A 12,500-nucleotide genomic window follows, 5' to 3' on the forward strand; every position below is an offset into this window, starting at 1 on the left:
AGTGACAACAGCAGCAGCACCAGTGACAACAGCAGCAGCATCAACGTCAACAACAGCAACAGCAGGACCTTAGCAAGACAAGGTGAGGACGGACGAAGATCTCCAGAACCAGCTACAAAGACTCGTCAGATATAAAGCACTGCCATGCTTTCTTTTGCGATTTCCTTGTGTACCTAGAATGGCTGGATTTTTTTTTTCTTTTTTTTTTTTGTAGATTTGAAACTCGAAATTTGCCATTGTTACACTGGAATGGATATTTTGACATTATTTATTGCAATAATTCAAATTGCACAGATTACAAATCACAACTACTCGTTTTCAGTGCGATAAAAATGGCACCAAAAGATACATATGTGTTTAAAAAAATGTAGTTACCCTTTTGTCTAGTGGCTAACATGTATAACTTGCACTGCATAATATTTGACCTTTCTTTATCCTTATTATTCAAATAACCCTATGAAATATACTGTATGAGGAATACAACAGCGAGGAAGAATCACTAGAAATACTGGAGACTATTAAAACTAATACATAATTTTATGAGAAATAACAATGAGGAAGAACTACTAGAAAAATTCTAGATTATAAAAACAAATATAATTCAGTTATACTATTTCTGTTGTCGTGGGACTGCGTGCAATACTAGTCTCAATGAGAAAAGATACAAGGTAATAAATAAATTCGAGAATATGACTTTTAATTATGAAAAAAATATTATAAAGAATGCATATGGAACACAGGCATAGTTGAAAATTAAGGAAAACGATACCAGGGATTATAGTTAACGAAATACAGCAAATAGCGATTTCGACGTTGTGAGATGAACCAAAGGACTACCCCCATACTGGAGGTCAGCAGTGAGGGATGAGAGTAAATGGCTTCCTGGTGCACCAAAGCCTATGAGAGGGGATGGTGCACCCACCCCTGGTTTATTCCATCTTGGACCAGATAGAACTTTCCTACGTGCGTTTGCTGTGCCATGCCGTGGCTTCCCGTATTGCTGAGAAACAGTAGTCTGGGAGGTTTAGCAATGCTAGCAACACATATCTTCGGTCCTCTATTCTGGTTGGACAGGTGGCTTGATCAGGGCCTGGTCACGTCATTTAGCTGGTCAATTATTACTTGGGTCAAGCAGGCACTACTCGGTCAAGATCGTAGGTCCCATCAGTGCCCCCCTAATGGAAGCCACCTTGCCGCGGTGGGGGTGCTTGAGGTCCCAATGATCTGGTGAGCCGGACCAGAGGGCTACCCATACTGGAGGGGTCACCAGTGAGGGATGAGACAAAATGGCTTCCTGGTGCACCAAGGCCTATGAGAGGGGATGGTGCACCCACCCCTGGTTCATTCCATCTTGGACCAGGGAGAACTCTCCCACGTGTCTTTGCCGTGCGTGGCATCCCGTATTACCAGGAGACAGGAGTCCTGGAGGTTGAGCGATGCTGCACGCTGCGCCCTGCAGCTAGCAACACACCTCTTTGGTCCTTTATTCTGGTTAGACGGGCGGCTTGATCAAGGCCCGGTCAAGTCAATCGGCTGGTCAAATATGGCTAGGGTCAAGCAGGCCCTATTCAGTCGGTAGCGCATAGGTCCCGCGACTGCCATCAGTACTGTAATAGTGGCTGCGTATATTTCCTCATTACCCCTGTGGCTGTTGGGAGATTTTGAACCCCAACTATAGCTTCCCCTCGTTGGACTCCATGGTGGGTGGGGGGGTGAGGAAATGAAGAATTCTAATTTGTATGAGTACTACAAATTTACAAAGATCTAGCTCTCTCCCTAACGACCTACGCAATCCCCCGACCATTCCCTCTGGAACATCAGGTATTGTCACTTTGGAACCTTTCCAGCTTCCAAAGGGCAAGAATGGGAATCGTAATGGTTCCCGGGCTCCCAAACCAGGTAAGAAGGGGAAAAGTCCTCCTCAATCCACTAAGGAAATCTTACCTGGTAAATATGAAAACATTTCATATAGTAAGTACCTAGTAGTGAAGACCATTGATGGTGTATCAATCATGGATCTTGATATTTTCGAAGTACATCGAAAAATTGTTGAAGTATGTCAACGTGATCCTCGCATCACCCCACAGCGAGATGGTAGCCTGATAGTTGAGGTTTCGTCACCAGACGAGAGTGACCGTCTGTGTGCGATATGCGACATTCCTGGGGCTCAAGTTTCATGTTCTCCTCACAAAACCCTTAATCAGTGTAAGGGAATTGTTTTTTCCCGAGACCTGATGAGGTATTCTGAAGAGAAACTGTTAGAGGAACTAGAGAATCTTAATGTAGTGGCAGTAAAACGTTTTAAGAAGAAAGTTAATGGTTTGGAACAGTCGACACCAGCTCTTCTTCTAACTTTTAACACGTTAGTCCTTCCAGAATCGGTTAAGTTAGCATGGTACCACCTGAAGGTAAAGCCATATGTGCCCAACCTTATGCGGTGCTTCCACTGCCAGGGTTATGGGCATGGAGCCAACTCTTGCCGTTTTAAAGAAAATGGGCAACCAAGAGTATGTGTAAGGTGTGGTACAACAGGTCATCAAGGAGATGACAACTGTCCAGGTCCAATATGCTGTTACCACTGCAAAGAGGCTCATGTAGCTTCTTCAAAGCAGTGTAAAAGGTACAAATTTGAAAAGGAAGTATTGGTGATAAGGAGCAAGGAGAAAGTTAGTTTTCCAGAGGCAAAGCGACGTGCCGTGTACTATTTGCACAGCCAGGTAAGTCCTTTGCTTCGGTTCTAGCCCATCCTCCTTCCCACCAACCCTTGCCCTCCAATGCTTCTTACAACACACACTCTGCCACTTTTTTTAACCCTCAGTCGGAAATTGCTGACACTGCCTCTGGTGAGTTGTTCCACCAGAAACGGAGTAGGAGTGAGGGGTCTATTGAGGAGACTCCTCCTCCCAAAGTAAGGTCTTTGGAGCCAACATTTAAGGCTCCAGAGGCCTCAACGGTGACAGCTCCAGCTGCCACCACATCCACAGGGGCCTCTGCTGCTAGGCAGAATGCCCCTGAAGTAAAGGCTCAGGTCTGCTCTTTGCCCAGGCAAAGAAATCCTGAACCTGTCCAAGGGAAACCTGTGGAAACTAGCTCCACAGGTAAACAACCATTAAAAAGGTACTCCCAGGATCATGGAAAGGGACAGCCTAAAGGTGTGAGGCAAACCTTGACCACAGGTGCTGCCAAACACCTTATGAAGAAATAATATAAAGAACTGGATACCCTAATCCAATGGAACTGTCAGGGAATTCATGCAAAATGGGAAGAACTGCAATATCTGATAGCTTCATGTAATCCAGTTTGTGTATGTCTACAAGAGATTTTGACCAGGGAAAATCATCCAATTTCCCTGAGAGGATTCCAAATTCAAGCCCATTATGGGACCTTTGACAATGGACCTCATGGAGGAGTAGCAGTAATGGTACGTCAAGATATTCCCTTCCAGGCCATCCACCTGCAGACAACACTGCAGGTGAAGGCTGTGAGAATAGGCTTGACACGACCTTACAGTGTTGCACCCATCTACCTTCCTCCACATAATCTCAACATAGATGATTTGGAAAATCTACTTGGGCAGTTGCCACATCCATTTCTACTCTTGGGAGATTTCAATGGTTGGCATCACCTCTGGGGAGACACTTTGTGCAACCCTCGAGGAAGGGCCTTGGAGTCCTTGTTCTTAAGAGTAGATGCAGTTTTACTGAACAGTGACACTCCCACATATTTCCAAGTTCAAACTGGGACATTCTCCAATATAGACCTATCAATAGGCTCACCTGATTCACAGTTAAACTTCACTTGGCAGGTCATGGAAGACTTACATGGAAGCGACCATTTTCCAATAATTTTGGAGGAGGTGAATGGTATTCCAGTCAATGGAGTGCAGAGATGGCGACTTGAACATGCAGACTGGAATCTTTTTAGATCAACTGCAATATTGCAAGGATCTGTGAATGATTTCCAGTGTGTTCAAGATGCTGTTAATCACTTCACTTCACGAATTCATCTTGCAGCAGAAGCATCCATTCCCAAAAGTAGCGGACAGTACCGTCGACCTCCAGTACCATGGTGGTCTGATGAATGCCAACAAGCTGTCAGAGCAAGGAAAACTGCATTAAGGCAGTTGAAACGACGCCCCAGCATTGTAACCTTGATCAGTTACAAAAAGACCCGAGCCAAGGCCAGGCACTTGCTAAAGGAGGCTAGACGGACGTCGTGGAGACAGTATGTCTCCTCAATTAACTCTGGGACCCCCTTAGCATGGGTGTGGGACAAGGTGCGTAAGATTGCCGGAAAGAGCACATCCATATCACAACCTGCTCTGAAGATAGATGGCATAATCATCACAGACAAAAACGATATTGCTAATGAGCTAGCTAAATCCATGGCAGAGATCTCCTCTGGAGCATCTTACACTGCTCAATTCTCCACTCTTCGTGCTGAACAGGAACAACACCCAGTGTCGTTCTTCAGTAGGACTGCAGCAGAACTTCCATACAATTTGCCATTTTTGCGCAAGGAGATGGACTCTGCTTTGCAGCTCTGCCATAAGACTGCCCCCAGGAAGTGACGATATTCCATACCAAATGATATCTCACTTACCGGAGAGCTCCCAGAAGTTCCTGTTAGACCTATTCAATAGGATCTATAGGGGAGGGCACAGTGCCATCCACATGGAAAGAGGCTATAATCATTCCTGTTCCTAAACCTGGCAAAGATGCTTCCGCACCAGGAAATTACAGACCAATTTCTCTCACCAGCTGCATCTGCAAGCTGATGGAGAAAATGGTAAACTTCAGGTTGACATGGCTGCTAGAAAAAGAAAATATGTTGACCCCATATCAATATGGCTTTAGAAAATTGAGATCGACCACAGATGCACTTGTGAGGATGGAAACTGCTATACAGAATTCCTTCGCACAGCGACGTCACATGTTGGCAGTCTTCTTTGACCTTGAAAAGGCTTACGATACAACTTGGAAGCATGGCATTCTCATGAAGCTGTATGACATTGGTTTAAGAGGAGCATTACCTACCTTCATACAAAGCTTCCTTGCTAACAGGAAATTTAGAGTTCGGGTGGGAAACGGTTTCTCTAACCTGGAAGACCAGCTGGAAGGGGTCCCATGAGGGAGTGTCTTAAGTGTGACCCTGTTTGCCATTGCTATAAATGACATTGTAAAAATTGTTCCAAGTTCTGTCTCATGTAATCTGTATGTGGATGACTTTACACTGTACTGCTCAGGAGGAAGCTTACAGGATGTGCAAGGACACATGCAGGCTGCAATAAATCAGGTTGTACAGTGGGCAACATATCATGGGTTCAAATTTTCTTCAAGCAAGACCATGGCTATACATTTCCACAAACGAGGAAAATTCCACCCTTCCCTCTATTTAGGAGCAAACCCACTGCAATTTGTCCAAGAGGTGAAGTACTTGGGTCTAATTTTTGACTCAAGACTTACATGGGTGCCTCACATCAAACAGTTAAAAGTGAAGGCTACAAAAGCGCTAAGTATTTTGCGGGTTCTTTCACATTTATCTTGGGGTGCAGACCGCACAACGCTTCTACGGCTTTACAGAGCGCTTATTCGTAGTAAGCTTGATTATGGCTGTGAGGTGTATTCTTCTACAACTCCCACGGTTCTCCGGATGTTGGACTCAGTTCATAATGAAGCTCTCAGAATCTGTACTGGGGCTTTCAGGTCTTCACCTGTGGAATCCCTGTATGCTGAGAGTGGAGAACCACTTCTTTCATTACATCGGGACTACATGAACCTGATTTACTACACGAGACTACAAAGGATTCCGGGATCTCCTAAATCCAGATTGGTTTTCAACCCCCTTGAGGATAGCCAATCCTATGGTAGGAGAATGAGGAATCTTGTGGAAGATCTTAATTTGAGTCTCACTAAGGTTCTGGCTGTTGGAATTCTCCAATTCCCCCCTTGGACTAATCAAGTCGAGCTGGATTTGGTCGGAATTGGGAAAGGGGAGAAATCAGAAGCAGAAGTCAAAGAGAAATTTCTTCAGCATATTTCTAAGTACCAAGGATCAGAGGCAATATATACAGATAGTTCGAAATCTGAAAATGGTGTGGGCTTTGCAGCAGTGAGCAGAAAGAAGACTGCATCTGGCAGTCTTTCTCTAGCAGCCTCGATCTTTACTGCAGAGTTACATGCCATCCTTGCAGCAGTTAAGATGACTAGAGATCTTACGAACCATTCTATTGTGATATATTGTGACTCTTGTAGTGCTTTGCAAGCAATCAAGAGCTTAAACTCATCACATCCAGTAGTAAGGGAGGTTCAAGATTGGCTTGCACTGATGTCAACACGCAAAAAGATAACTCTGTGTTGGGTGCCAGCGCATGTTGGTATCAGTGGGAATGACGCGAGCTGATCAGAAGGCCAAGGCAGCTGCTGCTCAGCCTTGTGATGCTCGTTTTCCTCTCCCACACACCGACCTGAAACCCAGCATAATGAGTTGTCTTCGCAATAAATGGAAGGAACAATGGAGGCATATCTCCAGAAATAAACTGCGAGAGATTAGAGATGACCTTGGCAGTTGGGTGACTAGCATCCATCCTAACCGAAAAGTGGAAGTTGCATTAACAAGACTAAGAATCGGGCACACAAGACTGACTCATGGGCCGATGATGGCTAAAAGTCAAGCACTTTGTGAAGGATGCCAAGAGCCATTAACGATCGCACATGTAGTGGAAAGATGTGCAACATTCTCAGACCAAAGACGTATGTACTTGTCTCCCCCATATACACTGAAAAATGTATTGGGGAGGATTGTGACATAGAGGGTCTTATTAGTTTCCTTAGGGAGACTAATATTTTCAATAAAATCTAATTATGCATAATGTTTATGCAATATTTTATATACTTAAGCATAATATTTATGCTTTGATTTTTTATTTGTTTATTGTTATTTGTAAAATATTTATTCATAGATTTTTAAAGTTTTAAATATTTTAATATTTCTATTTAACAAGGTATTCGCCGCTAATGACCTTAGCTGTTGACGCGGCAGATAATTTTAAACAATCAATCAATCAATCCCATCAGTGTTGGGTAGTGACTGAAAATATTTCCTCACTACCCCTATGGCTGTTGGGTGTGTTTAAGCCCCAGCCTATTGCTTCCCCTTGCTGGACTTCATGGTACCCTGATCCAATGGAAATGACAGGGAATTCCTAGCCTCATGTAACCAGTCTGTGTATGCCTATAAGAGATTATGACCAGGGAAAGTCATTCAATTTCCCTGAGGGTTCCAAGTTCAAGCCCATTATGCGACCCTTGATAATGGACCTCGTGAAGTAGTAGCAGTGATGGTATGTACAGCTATTCCCTCTCACGACGTCCACCTATAGACGACACTGCAGGTGAAAGCTATAAGGATAGGCTTGATACGACCTTACACTGTTGCAACCATTTACCTTTCTCCTTATAATCTCAACATCGATTTGGAAAATCTGTTTGGGCAGTTGTCTCTTCCACTTCTACTTTTGGGAGATGTCAATGACCGGCATCACTTCTGGAGAGACACTTTGTGCAGCCCTTGCAGAAGGGCCCTGGAATCCTTGTTCTTGAGAGCAGATGCAGTTTTCCTGAACGATAACACACCCACACACTTTCAAATTCAAACTGGGACTTCCTCCAGTGTTGACCTGTCAGATGGTTCACTGTTGGATTTCACTTCGCTGGTCAGGGAAGACTTGCATGGAAGCGAGCACTTTCCAATGCTTTGAATGAGATGAATGGCATCCCAGCCAATTAAGTGAAGAGATGGCGACTTCATTTTTTTTTTAGATCAACTGCGATAATGAAGAAATCTGTCAATGAATTCTAGTGTGTTCAAAATGATGATGTTGATCACTTCACACAAGAATTCACCATAAAGCAGACCATTCATTCCTTGAATTAACGGGAAGTACCATCGACCTCTGGTACCTTGGTGGTCGGATGAATGCCAACAAGTCAGAGCAAGAAAAGCTGCACTAAGGTAACTGTCTCCATCAATGTGACCTTGATCCATTACTCAAGGACTCAAGCCAAGACCAGGCGAGTGCTAAAGGAAGTTAGACGGAAGCTAGATGTGTAAAATCGCTGGAAGGAGCACACCCACCTGCTCTGAAGATAGATTGCTTACTCCTTACTGAAAAAAGACGTTGCCAATGAGCTAGCTAAATCCATGGCAGAGGTCTCTTCTGGAGTATCTTACACCACCCGAATCTTCACTCTTTGGGCTGAACAGGAATGATGCCCAATGTCGTTCTTCAATAGGGCTGCAGCAAGCAGCACTTCCATACAATTTGCCATTTTTGCGCAGGGATGGATTCTGCTTTGTAGCTCATTCGCAAGACTGTCCTAGGAAGTGACAATATTCCATACCAAATGATCATTCGCTTACCGGAAATCACTCAAAAGTTCATATTAAACCTATTCAATAGGATCTTTAGGGAGGACACAGTACCATCCACACTGTAAAAGGCTATAATCATTCTTATCCCTACACCTGACAAGGAAGCTTCTATATCAGGGAATCACAAACCAACTTCTCTCACCAGCTGCATCTGCAAACCGACGGTTTATATGGCTGTTAGAAAAGGAAAACGTGCTGAGCCTATAAATGTTCTTGTGAGGATGGGGACTGCTATACAGAATTCCTTTGAAGAGTGACATCACATGTTAACAGGCTTCATTGTCCTCAATAAAGCTTACAATAGCATACTCATGAAGCTGTATGACATTGTTTTAAGAGGAGCATTACCTACCATCTTACAAAGCTTCCTTGCTGATAGGAAGTTTAGTGTGTAGGTGGGAAACAGCTGCTCAAATATTGGAGTTCAGCTTGAAAGGGGTCCCACAAGCTTATGAATTCCCACAAAAGAGAAAATTCCCTTCTTCCCTCTTTTTAGGAACACAGTGTGAAGTACTTGGGTCTAATATTTGACTCAAGGCTTATGGAGATGCCTCACATCAAACAGTTAAAGGTGAAGGCTACAAAAGAGCTAAGTATTTTGGGGGTTCTTTCTTACCTTTCTTGTGATGCAGACCACACAACGCTTTTGTGATTTTATGGATGTGATGCTTATTCATAAGCAGTTCCCACTGTTCTCTAGATGTTGGACTCGGTTCACAGTGAAGCCCTCAGAATCTGTACAGGGGCTTTCAAGTCTTCACCTTCACTGCAGATTTAAATGCCATTCTAGCAGCAGTCAAACTGACTAGAGATCTTAGAAACCATTCTGTTGTGATACATTGCAATTGTCGTACTGCTTTGCAAGCACCTAAGAGCTTAAACTCATTTAACATTTTAGTAGTAAATGAGGTCCAGGATTGGCTTGCACTGATGCTATTACGTAAAAATATTTATTGTTGGTGCCAGCGCAAGTTGGTATCTGGGAATGAGCAGGCTGATCGGACGGCCAAGGCAGCTGCCGCTCAGCTGCCTTGAAGCTCGTTTTCCTTTCCCACACACCAACTTGAAACGCAGCATCAGAAATTGTCTTCGCGATAAATAAAGCAACCAGGGGAGGTATACCTCTAGAAACAAACTGCCAGAGATTAGAGATGACCTTGAAAGCTGCGTGACCAGTGTCCATCCCAACCGACAAGTAGAAGGTGTGTTGACAAGGTTGAAAATCTGGCACACAAGACTGACTCATGGGTCAAGGATGGCTAAAAGTGAGGCACGTGAGGGATAACAAGAGCCAATAACGGTCGGACATGCAGTGAAAAGATGTACAATAATCATATACACTAAAGCATAATATATATGCTTTGATTTTTATTATAATGCTTATCTATTTGTTTATTCATTTATTTACTTATAAGAAATATTTATTAATAGATTTTTAAACGTTTTAATTATTATAACATTTTAATTCTAGAAGGTATTCGTTGCTAATGACCCTTGCTGTTAATGCAGCAGAGGATTTTAAATAATCAATCTTAATCAAGTTTTAATTAGTTACAAATATAACTCCAAACTTTTCCCCCCCCCCCCCCCAAAAAAAAAATGGAAAGGAAAAAAGTCTGACCACAATTTTGTCTATGACTCACGGAAATATCTTTATCTGTAACTCTGCCAAAGTTTATGTCAGGTCAGGAGATGTCTCAAAGCTTTAAAATGTCTATGAAATGCGGACAACAATAATGAAAGTTAAATAATATAATGAAAACACAACGCCTTTTGATTTATTGGCTTATGTTAATTGAGCCATTTCCTCTATGTTTACAGCAGCGTGTGCTTCCACATATAAAAATATGTATTGTTATACTTATGAGCGAGATTCAATGCAATATTGCTATCTAGTTAGTAGCGTTAACTCTAAAACGTGACGTAAAAATCACCAAGGGTAGTCTTAGACAATCCAATGACAAATTGTACGACAATCTTGAGTCTTCAATTTACCAAAGAAAGTTCTATGATCTTTCGTCATTAATCTCTTTTGGCCTACAGTATGTTCCCTATTTTCCCCTATTCGTCCGTACAGCTTGGCCATTATGAACTTCCTCTGTTTAGAATTATGGTGACTTTACCAGTTGCCCGCCAGTTCTTAATGTTTTGACTGGGAATAACACAAGCATAACGAAGTTTAGACTTGATCCCTTCCCTATAGAGTTTGCCTCTGTTGAAAAATCCAGAGTTGATTAATAGATGTTTTTGTCCTTCTGTAGTCCCATGTACAAAAGGCGAGCAAAATGATTTATTTATGTATCGACTGTTTATTAACAAGGAATGGGATTCTTTTTTTTTATATTAACTGTTACTATTTTTGTGAAAGTGCTTTGCCTATCTCTAAAAGGGTATTTTCAGTGCATATGACTACCTAAAGCTATTCTATAAAGTTTAATGTTAAAAAATGGATGATGATGATAATGATAACCAATATGAATAAAACAGAACAAAATTTTACATCACGAAATAATACGTTTTTGAACACAAGCTGATCAGCACCGAATATTAGAAAAGACGGCGCAGTTTTAGCTTCCATTTTCCAGAGGAAATGGTGAATTAACGGATACGTTTTATCTTTTCCGAAGCGCAAGGAAAGGAAATGAAAGTGGAAAGACAATGATGAAATATATGGGGAAAGAGGGAAAAAATCGATAAGAATGAAAGAGAAGTATAAACAAAGCATTAACAAGAAATATGTTAAAGAAAGCGAAGAAACAAAGTCCTCCTAGAAATATGAAACCAAGTAACATAAGGTTTCATGATATTTCAACTTAATCAAGTTGGGAATTCAACAAACAAGCGAATTATCTGTCTTTATTTTCTCTATACTACTTAGCTATATCATTGTCAGGGAATAGATAGAAATACACCCCCCTCAAAAAAAAAAAAAAAAAAAAAAAAAAAAAAAAAAAAAAAAAATATATATATATATATATATATTATATATATATATATATATATATATATATATATATATATATATATATATATATATATATATATATATATTCATTGTTGTTATAAATAAAAAAATAAAAAAACACACGAATGAATAAAAAGACAACGTAATCAAAAGAACCTTTTACAAGTGTGTATGAAAATCGAGAATTTCTAGCACACGACGAATAATATACTGTATCAGGAGGTTAGTAGTACGTATTAGTGTTTATGCTTATATTTACGCATTAATATCACTCACGGTATTCAAGAGTTTTGTTGAAGCTTGCCTTACTTCCGCCATTGATAAGATATCCATAAGATTCAACAGCATCAAAATAAACCTTATAAGTAAATGAATATGATCTCTTGCTATAGTTCGACCTCCAGTAATGAACCCATATCTTAAACCCGCATCACTACTCGAGAGAGAAAGTCACGAAGAGGATCTAACTTAGAATGCTTTGGAAAGTCGAGGCAAAAGTGTCTGATGCTAATCATAGACAAGACGGCAGTTCGGGATCATTTCATAGCCGAGGCAAGATTCACTTTGATTCTGCGATCGGCTGTGGTTACTCAGCACTACGCCTCCGTGACGTAGAAATGTGTCTTTGATATAGAGAAAAGCTAAAGATAGATACAGATACACAGATACAGATACAAATACAGATGCAGTTACAGATACAGATACAGTTACAGTTACAGATTCAAATATATAGATATAGATATAGATATAGATGCGCATGCACATGCACATGCAGATGGAGACGGAGACGGAGATAGAGAGAGATAGAAAAGGACAAGGACACGTATGTGGACATGGAGGTGAGGGTGAAGATGGAGGTTGGGAATGAGATACAGATATCTAGATCGATAGAGAAGGAGACATGGATAAAGAAGAAGAAGAGACGTGAACATACATTTGGCTTCAAAACGTCAAAGATTTATGCTCGTGGCCATTGCGGGTCAAACTGAGCCTGAGATGCTGGTTCGCTGGAGTCGACCAATGGATCTTTCTGACGACAAGTTAATTCGAGTATGAAGGACCTTCTCTTGTGGCATTCACTTTTGCTTCTCTTTCACCTTTT

The sequence above is a fragment of the Penaeus monodon genome, chromosome 37 (genome assembly GCF_015228065.2).
Source record: "Penaeus monodon isolate SGIC_2016 chromosome 37, NSTDA_Pmon_1, whole genome shotgun sequence".
Lineage (NCBI taxonomy): Eukaryota > Metazoa > Arthropoda > Malacostraca > Decapoda > Penaeidae > Penaeus > Penaeus monodon.